This window comes from Hordeum vulgare, chromosome 7H (assembly GCF_904849725.1).
Source record: "Hordeum vulgare subsp. vulgare chromosome 7H, MorexV3_pseudomolecules_assembly, whole genome shotgun sequence".
NCBI lineage: Eukaryota > Viridiplantae > Streptophyta > Magnoliopsida > Poales > Poaceae > Hordeum > Hordeum vulgare.
The window spans coordinates 612,827,603-612,839,675 of NC_058524.1; the positions used below are offsets into that span (position 1 = coordinate 612,827,603).

Below are 12,073 nucleotides of genomic sequence, written 5' to 3' on the forward strand. Positions count from 1 at the left end.
ATAAGAAGTGTTTCCCTTTGTAGTATGTATCTCACTAGCATGTTTTTTACAACAAGAAGTAATTAGGAACAGAGGAAGCATTGTTTTCAGAGCAACGGGAGAGATAAATAATCTGTTGGTAAAAGAAAGGGTCTCCATAGCGATGGACAACTCATGAGGAGTTACGTACGGTCTTTTTTTCTTTATGAATTAAACATTTTCAATTACTTAAGCAAGGACATTCAAGTCTTGTTGACACAAAACAGGGAGCGAGGGTGAGGGAGGACTTTTAGTCCCGGTTCTAGTTACGTACCGGGACTAAAGGATCCGTCTGTTTATTTTGTTTGTTTGATCCGAAAAGGTAGATTTTTTTAATTTTTTTTTAATTTTTTTGATTTGTTTTTATGGTTTATTCTAATTTTTAAATCTTTGAATTATTTGACAATTTAATATCTAATCATCCATCCTCACTGCTCTAACGTGGATCACTAATTTCAAATCGTCTAACTTCCAAGCTTAACTTTCTGGTTCTATCGCCCCTAGTTGTCAAGTCCGCACTTGTTGTTTTCCTGACAATATTAAGCTATCAATACTAAACAACCTGGATCTTGATGTCATGTCACATGATTAAATTATTTGAATTACAAACCATTGTTAAAATAAACCTAATAAGTAACAATAATAGTGAATTTCAATGAAAACAACCTAATATTTTTAAATAAAATTATTTTTTCTTATTTTTTGGAAAAAAAACTTCTTTTTGAAATAACTTTTTTTTCATTTGGAATTTTGAGCATCCGAGAAAACTTCACCGGACAAGCCTTGGTGAAATCGAGTCCCAATTTTTCTCTAATTTTTTTTGATATATTAAATTTTTTTGGACGTCGTATGCAAAAGTTATGGCTATTTTATACTTTTTTTTTCCTTTTTTTGTAAAAACGGTCAAAATTTATATCTCAAAATTTCTATACCAACTAGACACTAAAACCTAATTACATCTCAAAGGATTATATTTTTTAAAGATTTTATCATGTTTGTTTGTTTTCTACAAAACTAAAAAAGACGGTCCAAGAGGGGGGTGGGTAGAGTTTGAATATTTCAAAATCCCCTTTAGCCAAGAGTCTAATCATACTCGTCGACTACATCTGCTCCTGCCCTCCTAATTCAAGTCTTGTTGACACAAAACAGCAACATCATCAGCAGCACACACCGAAGCCACACAGCAGTTTTGGGCAACGAGCGGCCCAATTTGAGCCAGTGCATTACTAGCCTTATTCTGCTCCTGCTCTCCGGATGGCTTTGTATTTCATGCTGTCGACCAACAAGAAGCTGTCTTCTTTTCATCGCAAAAAAAAAAAAAAACTGTCTTCTTTCTTCCACCAAAGTCTGTTACGATGACCTATTGACCGTAGGTTCATTGATCATGCACTGCCGTCGAGCAGCCCGTCTCGATGATGAGACTTTCAGTGCTCCATTCAAAGAGCTAGGGCCGCACCCTCCATGCATGCATGCCGCTACCTCGGCCTCAAGAGCACTCCAACATCTCCGAATGAACCTGCACGACGCAAAAAATGATGGCGCCATACTGCTCCTCCTGTACCGTCCTCTTCCCTCCATGAGCCAACGTTTAGCTTCTTACGGGTCATGTTTGACCCGTGAGGTCTTGATAGTGATCGATTGATGGACGTCTCGTGCAACGCCGTAATCGCATGGATTACTAATTGCACCGTAAAAAATGTCGTTTCCTCACTAGCGTAGCCAGCGCATAAAAAAGCATGAGTGCCCATTTTTTTTTATCAGGGTTTATTCTCTTTGATTATTTTAGCTTTCGCGTGCCCACGACATTTTAGGTAAATAAACCAGCATATTCTATTTATTTGGCAAGGGCCCACAATTTCTTTCAATTATTATTAACCAGGTCATTCTTTTTTATTGACACATGCTAGCTCTCACTGGCAATAATTTATGAATTCCCTCATTCTTCTACTCGTGATTCTCAAGACAAATTCCTTATTTCCAGACAACCTAGGGCCATATAAAAATTGATGGGATTTGGTATAATTCTCCAAGGTCGGACTATTCCTCTCGTAAGTTTTGTCCATACGCACAATAGGCAAAGTGCATAATTCAATCCCCTCACATCCTAAAGACTTGCTTCTCGTCTGTCCGAAAATAATAGAAATGTGTGGTAGGCCTATTTCGGCCCACCCGCAGGACAGAAGAAAAAACAAAATCAAGAACTACGTGCGGACGGAACAAAATCTATATGTATATTCAAGTAGGAGGTCCAACAATATTCATGTAACAAAGCCGACCTTGCTCGGTTGGCATCCGCTTGATTAACTGGATACAATGTCGCAAGTTCGATGCTACGACCACAACATAAAAATAAATTTTCCATCCTCGGTGAGGATCGATGGGGAGCACCTATGCAGCGTTGTAGGCGCTCATTAATGATCCGACGCCTGCAGAGTCGCTGGCTTGAACCGACCCACTAGCGTTCCGCTCAACTTTTTTTGGTCTGTTCTTTTTTCCGTTAATACGATAGAAAAAAGCTTCCAGATTTTCAATCTTTTACGAAAATAAAAATATAAAATTGTTTACAGATTAAAAAAAAGCTTCATCCATTTGAAAAAAGGCTCATCAATTGGAGAAAAGTTCATTAAAATTCGAAAAAGTGCATCCAATTTCGAAAAAGTTCATTAATCTTTTTAAAAGATCATTCAATTTGAAAAAAATCATAGAAATTAAAAAAAAAATCAAGTATTTGTAAAGAAAGTTCATTAAACTGAAAAATGTTCATAAATCTTTAAAAAGTTCATCAATGTTGATAAAAATTCATCCATTTTCAATAATACGTTCATCAAATTTTTAAGAAGTTCACTGATATTCAAAAAAGTTTATAGAATTTTAATATGTTAGAAAAGGTTCATCGGATTTCACAGAAAAGTCCATCAATCTGAAAAAAATATTCGTTGAAATTAAAAAAAAATCATCAATAGTTAAAGAAGTTCATAGAATTTTTTAAGAAAAACCGTCAACCGGCGCATAGATGAACCGGGCCATTTACGAACGCTGCAGGGGCTTATGGCTAGAAATAGGAAATGCGTGATGGATGGACCGGATGCGCAGCAATCCCAGTCCTGGCGACATAGCAATTATTTTTACTTTTTCTTGGGCCAGTAGCGTGGTAGCTACTATATAACGCTAGTTGCATCAAATAGAGCATGGGACATGACCTGTCGAGACCCACTGGTACGCGTCAAAACGAACTGTGTTTTCACGAAATCAAAACGAACTGTTTTCTCAGAAGACACAAATTTTCCCTTTCCGGCAGGCACGTCCGTGCCTCTCGAGAAAGCAAAATCGTGCCTCTCGCGGAAGCAAAATCGTGTGTCTCTAAAAAAAACATGTTTTTCATTTCCAAAAGGCACGACCGTGCATCTCGTGAAAGCAAAACCATGCGTCTCGCAAGAAAACGAAAAGCGCTTTTTCACCTTTTTTTTGAAAGATTTTGTGGTCCAACAGCTAAGAAAGATCGATGGAAAATCGGAAAAAAACAATCTAAAAAGCTGAAAACCCATACGATTTTTTTTTCAAAGGGAACGCTCAGAGGGTGACACATGACAGTGGTTGAGAACGCGCCAAGTGACGACGTGTGGGAGTGATTGTTGGAAGGCTTATGAGGGAGTGCTCCTCAACTAGTTGCTCTATTTGTCTTCAATGTGCGGGTGTGAGTATTAAATCTGACACATCTCGTAGTATGGGTCCTAAGCTAGGCGTCTTGAAACGATGGTAACATGGATACATGATTTTATCCATGTTCGGGCTCTCTCAAGTAGATAATACCCTACTTCCTACTTTTGATTGTATTGATATAGGGATAGTACATTGTACGTATATGTACCACAAGATTGTTGTAATGAATATGAGATTGTCTATTGACTAGCCTGGCCTCGGTTTATATAATGTACCGAAGGCTTAGGGTTTTGAGGAGTCCTTGTTTTATACGCAAGTCACCTGGAATCTCTCTTGTGTGCATCATGGGCTGTCCAAAGTGGCCCATGAGTGAACCGCCATGGGGGTCTACCCGACCCACTAATCGGGAGACAACATGGTGAGTACCCCCTAGTCTAGGACACCGTCAGTAGCCCGCTGAACCGTTCTTCAAGTTGGAGATGCTCCTCGGTACTTCTGAATAGTTCTTTGTCTTCGGGCTTCGGTCTTGAAAACTGGTTCAACAAATCTTTCCATCTTCGATCTTCAGGATCGCCAAAGTGTTTCCGAAGAGTTCATACGCCACGCATCCGAGGAGCCCCTTTAAGTTTTTGGCCTTTATCGATGCCTTGTTATTCTTATGCCACACCTTGGGTTTGAAGTGTTTCCCGTGCGGCGGTGTCCTCTTGGGTCCGAGCCCCAATGTCGAACTGCATCCAAGGTGCCTTTTTGCAGCCGAACTCCAACGCTTGTCGGCATCCGAGGTGTTATTTTGCAGTCGACCTCCAACGCTGGTTGGCATCCGAGGTGTCATTTTGCAGCCGAGCTCCAACGCTGGTCGGCATCCGAGGTGTCACAAATTACCTCGACCCCTGGAAATTTGAATGAGTTCATCCGAGCTTAAATCCTGGAATAGTCTTTTATGGAGCCATCCATTCTCATTCAAGCTTTACGCCACACTGCTTCCGAGGTGGTGCACCACCTCGGCCTCAGGCTGTTTTTTGCGGAATTTATTTCCTATCGCCGTAATTTATTTACTACCGAGATTTATAGCCACTATCCTTGAAGGTGTGTGTCGGTCTAAAACCCTAGATGCACATGAAGGAAAACATAAAACCGATGATCCCAGTAGCCCCTCATGCTCAGGTCAATTCGCGAAATCAGCCTTTGGATCAAGTCCTTGCTCGTCAGCATACTTTAGAAATAAAAACACGGTGTGTTGTAGCCCGTGGGAGTTAGGTTGGATGCGACCGACCAACCTGAGCACCGAAATTTTTGCCTACATCGTCGCACCACCGTATTACCACTGCAATATTCCCTCATTTCGGAAACATGAAGGATGTTGCAAAATTCAACATGCGGTGCGAGGAACTCTGTGATACGTGGTTGGCTCTCGATGGGGCGGGCACTAGACGTAGAATCGATCGGATGATTCTAGTCATTTTCCTATTAATTATGGGAGCTTCTACGCATCCACCGGTGAATATTTACTAAACATCCGTCACCTGGACAGTCGTTTGATCTAGCGCGTAGCCGTGCGATCCGCTCCTGGACTTAATTCCTGAAACGACGTTCGAGTTGCAGAAACAATCGCTTTGTTGCAAAAAATAAACTTTGGACCCATTAATTCTTGAAACAATGGTCGAGTTTCAGAAACAATTGCTTGTTTCAGAAATTTTTTTGTTCGTCTTTCTGCAAACACAGGTGCTGTTGCGGAAGAATTTTTTGCAACAAAGGTCATGTTTCAGGAAAATTTTGCAGCGGGCTGGGATGGGGCGGCGCTACGGCGGTGCGGGGCGACGGGCGTCTGGCCCCTGGTTGCGGGAGCTCGCCGGCGTGGCCGAGAGGGGCTACGGCGGAGCCAAGAGCGGGCTGGGATGCGGCAGCACTCCGGCGGTGTGGGGCGACGGGCGGCTGGCCCCTGGCCGCGTGAGGTGAGGCGGCTTCCCCTTGGTCGCGGGAGCTCGCCGACGGGGCCGGGAGCAGGGCGGGGAAGGCCATGGCAACGACGGCAGCTCCGGCGAGACTGAGCGGCAACAGGCAGGCGGCGGGCGAGGTCGCCGGGGCCGAGGCGGAGCCGCGGGGTGGAAAAGTGAGGAGTTCAGCTTCATGACCGTTTCCTGAAACAATGATCCAGTTTCAGGAAACGGTTCGCGATCAGATCGAGATTCAACGGATGAGCGGACGGCGGATGGATCACGCGGAATCATCCGGTGGGATGTAATCTTTTTCCATTAATTATCTGATAATGTTAGAAACATTAACTCAAAAAGCCCAATGGAGCAACACGCTGCTGTGTGCGTGGTTGCAGGCTTTGGGTTTAGACTGGGCCGAGATAACATCCCCAAATCTGTTGGACCTTTCCACAGTACAGATAATTCATATTGGAAATATTAATATTGCCAAGGAAAAATAAGATGATTCATCTATTGGACTTTGTGATGGGAGGCCATGATTAAGAATGATAACTTCAGGTTTCACCTTAAGTCTGCGGAAAGAGCTATTGGACTGAGTACATTTTCGTCAGCATCATGCTTCTAATTTTATGTATGTCCACAAATCAAAATGCCAACTACTATAGTTTCTCTTGTAGCTGTGACTGGAATAATAGTTCAGACTTCAGAGAAGGGTTGAGCCTACACTTACTGAGATGGCATGTCCTGCGAAGATATACACATGCAGCCATATGAGGATGATGATGTTGAATTGGCTTGCTTAGCTTATGTTATCAGGACCACATCTTCTACAATACCGTTTCATCATATATATGCCAAGCAAAAAATGACACCATCAGACAACCAAGGAAGATGTGCAATTTTCTTGCAGATGTAAGGTATAAATTTATCTTGTACTTCCTCCGTCTCAAAATTTACTTTCTCCGTCTCAAAATTCTTGTGTTATGTTTGTCTACAAATGAATGTATCTAAATACTAAAACTTGACTGGATACATTCATTTTTAGACAAATTTAAGACAAGAATTTTAAGACGGAGGGAGTAGTATATAACAGTCTCGCAATTTACATGCAGATGTAAGCTAAAAAATTACCTTGTAAGATTGTTTAGATCATTACTTTAATGTTCTAAACGCTCATATATTTCTTTTGAGGGAGTATATAAAAGTCTGGTACCACATGATAATTAACTAATTTGCAACATAGATGTAAAAATCATTTGTTGCTGCTTCTCATAAAACATAGGGCTTCAAACTTCCAAACAGTAACCAGATGCATATCTGTACTGTTTTTCTTTCACACAACATGCAACACATTTTTTGAGATTTTAGTTGCTCGACTGGGCAGCAATGGAATACCTAACCGTGCCATATGAAAGGTACAATCCGGCCGCACCGTCGAGGATGAACAGAGCTGGCGCCACCGACAACCAAGAGCTAACGCTGCCACCGCCGGAGACCAAAAAATCACGCATCAGCCGCCTACGGCCAAGACTGGGTGTACTTGCCATTTTTTTGGCGGGCAAATGACCTTGATGTACAGTAGCAATATTTGAGGTTGTTGCTGGCCATAGGTAGTACGAAAATGTATAGTAGCAATGCTCTATAATTTTCTTGTATTGGACAATGTATTGTTCCCTGCAGTATTGAGTTCTTAGTGATGGAGTGCTATCAACAGACTAAGATATGTGGTGATTTTGTCTAATCTGCAGTGCGGCTATCAATAGATTTTTTTTTGACTTGCTCTAAGAAGATGCGCGATACTATGGTATTTTCCTAAACGAGGTACATTCGCTAATTCTTTCATAAGATATTTTCTAAGTGGTACTGTCAGTGCCAACATTAATGACTTGATTTGGCACACTGTACATGTAAATTATAATCTTGATAGTTCTTGAAATTTCAAGAAGGGGTGATGGATGTTGTGGTATTGTGCGTAAGGATGTGGTGTAGAAGGATTCAGGCTTCATCTATACTACTATTAAACAAGCAAACAAGAACTTTCTTATGTGCACCCAGCAATTAGTACAACAAAATACATGAAGCAATCTGCACCACACAATTAGTCCCATAAATCCTAATCCAACAGCCAGCATTTACCTAATACATCTATGTGTGCACTTAGCAAATTTTCATGACTGACCGTGCTCCACCTCCACCACCCGTCCTGCAGCATGTAATCGCACTTCAAAATACATCTATGTGTGCCTACAACGCGCTCATCCGGGCCTACTCCTGGCGGGGCCCCGCCCACGCCGCCGGCGCGCTCGCGCTCTACGCCGCCATGCTCCGCGACGGCCGCAGCCCGCCCAACAAGTACACCTTCCCCTTCGTCCTCAAGGCCTGCTCCGCGCTGCTCGACCTGCGCGCAGGCCGCGTCAACCACCGCCTCGCCGCCCGCGCTGGCCTCCACGCCGACCTCTTCGTATCCACCGCCTTCATCGACCTCTACATGAAGTGCGCCCGCTTCCGCCCTCCCAACGCCGTCTTCCACGCCATGCCCGCCAGGGACGCCGTCGCCTCGAATGTCATGGTCGCCGGCTACGCGCTCCACGGCATGTACGGACACGCACTGGAGTGCCTCCTCCACATGCAGGAGGGCCGCGCCTGCCTCAGGCCTAACGCCTCCACCCTCGTCGCGCTCCTTCCTCTGCTCGCCCAGCAGAGCGCGCTCCGCCCCTGTGCATGCCTACAGCGTCCGCGCCTCTCTCCACGACAAGGACGGGGTGCTCGTCGGCACCGCACTGCTGGACATGTACGCAAAGTGCGGGAACTTGCTGTATGCTCTGAGGGTCTTCGAGGCCATGGCCATTAGGAACGATGTTACTTGGAGCGCCATCATCGGAGGCTTTGTGGTGTGCGGCAGGATGCTGGAGGCCTTTATTCTGTTCAAGGACATGCTGGCACAAGGACTGGGCTTCCTTTCTCCGACCTCTGTCGCCAGCTCTCTTAGAGCCTGCGCCAGCCTGGCTGATGTCCGCATTGGTAAACAGCTGCATGTCTTGCTTGCGAAATCTGGGCTGCAATCTGACCTGACTGCAGGGAACTCACTCCTCTCGATGTATGCTAAGGTTGGGTTGATCGACGAAGCTACCGCACTTTTTAATGATATGGCCACCAAGGACACGGTCTCTTACAGTGTGCTCGTGTGAGGGTATGTGCAGAATGGCATGGCGAATGCAGCTTTTCTTGTCTTCGGGAAGATGCAGGTCTGCAATGTAGAGCTGGATGTTGGCACAATGGTGTCACTCATCCCAGCTTGTGCACACCTGGCGGCTTTGCAGCATGGCAAGTGCAGCCATGGTTCTGTCATAGTTCGTGGAATGGCACCAGAAACCTCTATCTGTAATGCCTTGATTGACATGTACGCAAAGTGTGGAAGGATTGCTTTCTCCAGGCAGATTTTCGATGCGATGTCGTCTAGGGATATCGTGTCATGGAATACTATGATAGCAGGATATGGAATCCATGGGCTCGGAAAAGAAGTCACTGCGCTGTTCTTAGACATGAAGAATCATGCTTGTGAGCCCGATGGCGTCACATTCATCTGCCTAATTTCGACGTGCAGCCATTCCGGGCTCATGACTGAAGGGAAACGCTGGTTTCACATGATGGCGCAGAAGTATGGTATAACTCCAAGGATGGAGCACTATATTAGCATGGTTGATCTTTTGGGCGGGGGGGTTTCCTTGATGAAGCCTATCAGTTTATCCAGTTCATGCGAATGAAAGCAGACGTTCGTGTATGGGGAGCTCTGCTTGCAGCTTGCCGGGTTCATAAAAACATCGATTTAGGAAAGCAAGTGGCTAGGGTGATCCAGAAACTAGGACCTGAGGGGACTGGCAACTTTGTTCTGCTGTCCAACATATTCAGCGCTGCTGGGAGGTTCGATGCGGCAGCAGAAGTTCGAATAATACAGAAGGAGAAGGGGTTCAAGAAGAGCCCTGGCTGTAGTTGGATCGAGATAAATGGCTCCCTACATGCATTTATTGGCGGGGACAGATCTCATCCACGGTCACCTGAGATACACCAAGAGCTGCATAACATCCTGGTAGATATTAATAAACTGGGTTACCAGGCTGATACCAGTTTTGTTCTACAAGATCTTGAGGAAGAGGAAAAGGAGAAGGCACTTCTTTATCACAGCGAAAAGCTAGCAATAGCTTTCGGTATCCTCACTCTTAGCGAAGATAAGGACATTTTTGTTACAAAGAATCTCCGTGTGTGTGGAGATTGCCATACTGTTATCAAGTACATGAGCTTAGTAAGGAGAAGGGATATAATCGTCAGAGATGCCAACATGTTTCATCATTTCAAAAATGGACAGTGCAGCTGTGGAGATTTTTGGTGACAGCAAAACTAGAGTCTGGTTCATGACCTCTCAGTTTTGTTTTGTACTAGCAGTCATTCAGTTGCATGTCTTGAATGGTGGAGCATTTAAAACTTCATCAGAATGCCCTTTGAGGTCCCAGCTTTCTACGTCCCAGCAATTTTTGCCTCACAAAGGGTTGTCCAAAGTGATGGTGTCATGAAGTCAAAAGGAAAATCCCAAGGTGTGTAAAGGTGATATCCAAAATGAAACAAATCCAATACAATGATGGTATGATCTATACAAGATCTGATTCTGTAGATTTCAATTTGGAAACCAAGATGACACTGAATTGCTGTTAGCGTTGAGACGAGTGACAATGTTACAAAGGATTTGGTACGCAGGAAGCTAGAATGACACAAATATATTTTCTCAACCTTTTTCTGCAGTTTCTCAACCTTTTTCTCAACATCATTAGTGGCTTGCAGCTCAAAAACGTTTATGCTAAAAAGCAATATATATATATATATATACTAAAATTTTAATATAAAAATCAATTTATAAATTATTCGGTTAGTCGTGCGTTGTACATGCATGCTAACTAGTGAATTAAACATGCATTAGATTGGCAATAAAGAGGCAAAAGTTGTGTCTATTTTTTATACGACTTGTACTTCCGAGAGCATTTTCAGCCGTTAAGCCCCCCCCCCCCCCCCAAAGGCGTAAAATAGCGTCGCTTGGGGGCACGCTGGTGAAAAAAAAACGTCCCGGGGGCTCAGGTTCTCACTCACCACCTCAAAAGTCGCCTCAAATATTTTTTGAAAAAAAATAAACTCGACCAAAATTCGACCAAAACCGAGTCGTCGCCCCTAGCTACCGCCCTACACCGCCGCCTTCTACATGCCGAGGAGCTTGTAGTACGTCACCATCTCCATCCTCCTCGGCGTCCAGGAGTTGCCGTGACGGCGGGAGAAGTTTGGTGGCGGTGGATAGTCGTACCTGGGCGTGTTGCCGCCCTCGATGTGCTCGAGTACAGCCTCCAAAGGTGCGGCCGGGAATGCCTCACCATCGGCACCGTCCCTCGGAGTTATGGCGGTCGCGGGGCTCGACCCCGTTCGTGGCGGCGAGCTGGTCGACATGATGGTGTTCAAAGTACGCCGTCCACAGCGTGTTGTTGTAGTGGGCGTACCGCGGGAGGTTGCGCGAGCTCTCCGACGGGTCGGAGAGGATGCGCGCGATCTCCGCACGCCGGTCAGCTCCGGTGGGTGGTGGTGGCACCGGGACGCCGCCGATGCTCAACCTCCAGGTCCCTGACACCCTCATGTCCGATGGCGCCCGGTAGTCCACCTCGTAGAGGAGGCGGGCCTCGTCCTCACGGAGGTGCCAACGGCCAAAGCCATTGGCGGCCGCACCGTCGCGGAGGTAGCGTTCATCCATCTCTTTTGGGGGAGGAGAGGGAGAGAAGGGGCCGGTGGCAAAGAAGAAGAGGAGAGAGCGTCGGCGGGAGAGGTGTGTAGCCACTGACGAGGGGAGGTCGCCTTATATAACCGCGGGCGGGTGGGCACGCGGAGCGGCGGTGTGTGAACGCGTGGCAGAAACCGACGGTACATGCGTCGCCGAGACGCGTGTTACCCCGCGCCTTCACTGCACCGCCCATGAGGAATCAATGGAAGGCTGACCGGCGGCGCAGCCTTCGCATTGATTCTCGCGGGAAACGAGGCGACGAGAACGACGACCGCGCGCCCAGTCACTGACTCGGCAGGCTCATTTTTTTTCGTGCCAAAAACGTTTCCGCCGACGCCCTTGGGCGCCCCGAGCGCGCTGGGTTTGGGTTGGGACCGCCGAGGCCAATTTCGATCCGGGCCGGCGAAAAACGGGCTCGTGGGGGCACGACTTGGCCCATTTTTGCCCGCCGACGGAAAAAATGGTCCGGGAAGGCTGTTGGGGGCACGGCTGGAGATGCTCTCATATCTCCCTTGCATTTAGTTTGTTACATTCGGTACCGAGCTACCCACCGGGTAATACATAAATCTACGCATCTCGGTTTACGACTTTGGCTATAATATTTAAAAGGTTGTTTCATTTATATAACGAAGTTGAATGTATTTAATCAAGA

At 45.7% G+C, this 12,073-nt stretch overlaps 1 pseudogene; it reads left to right on the forward strand.

The window, feature by feature from the left end:
* Window positions 1–7,782: 7,782 nt before the first annotated feature.
* On the forward strand, window positions 7,783–10,011 carry LOC123409518 (annotated as a pseudogene).
* Window positions 10,012–12,073: the final 2,062 nt, after the last annotated feature.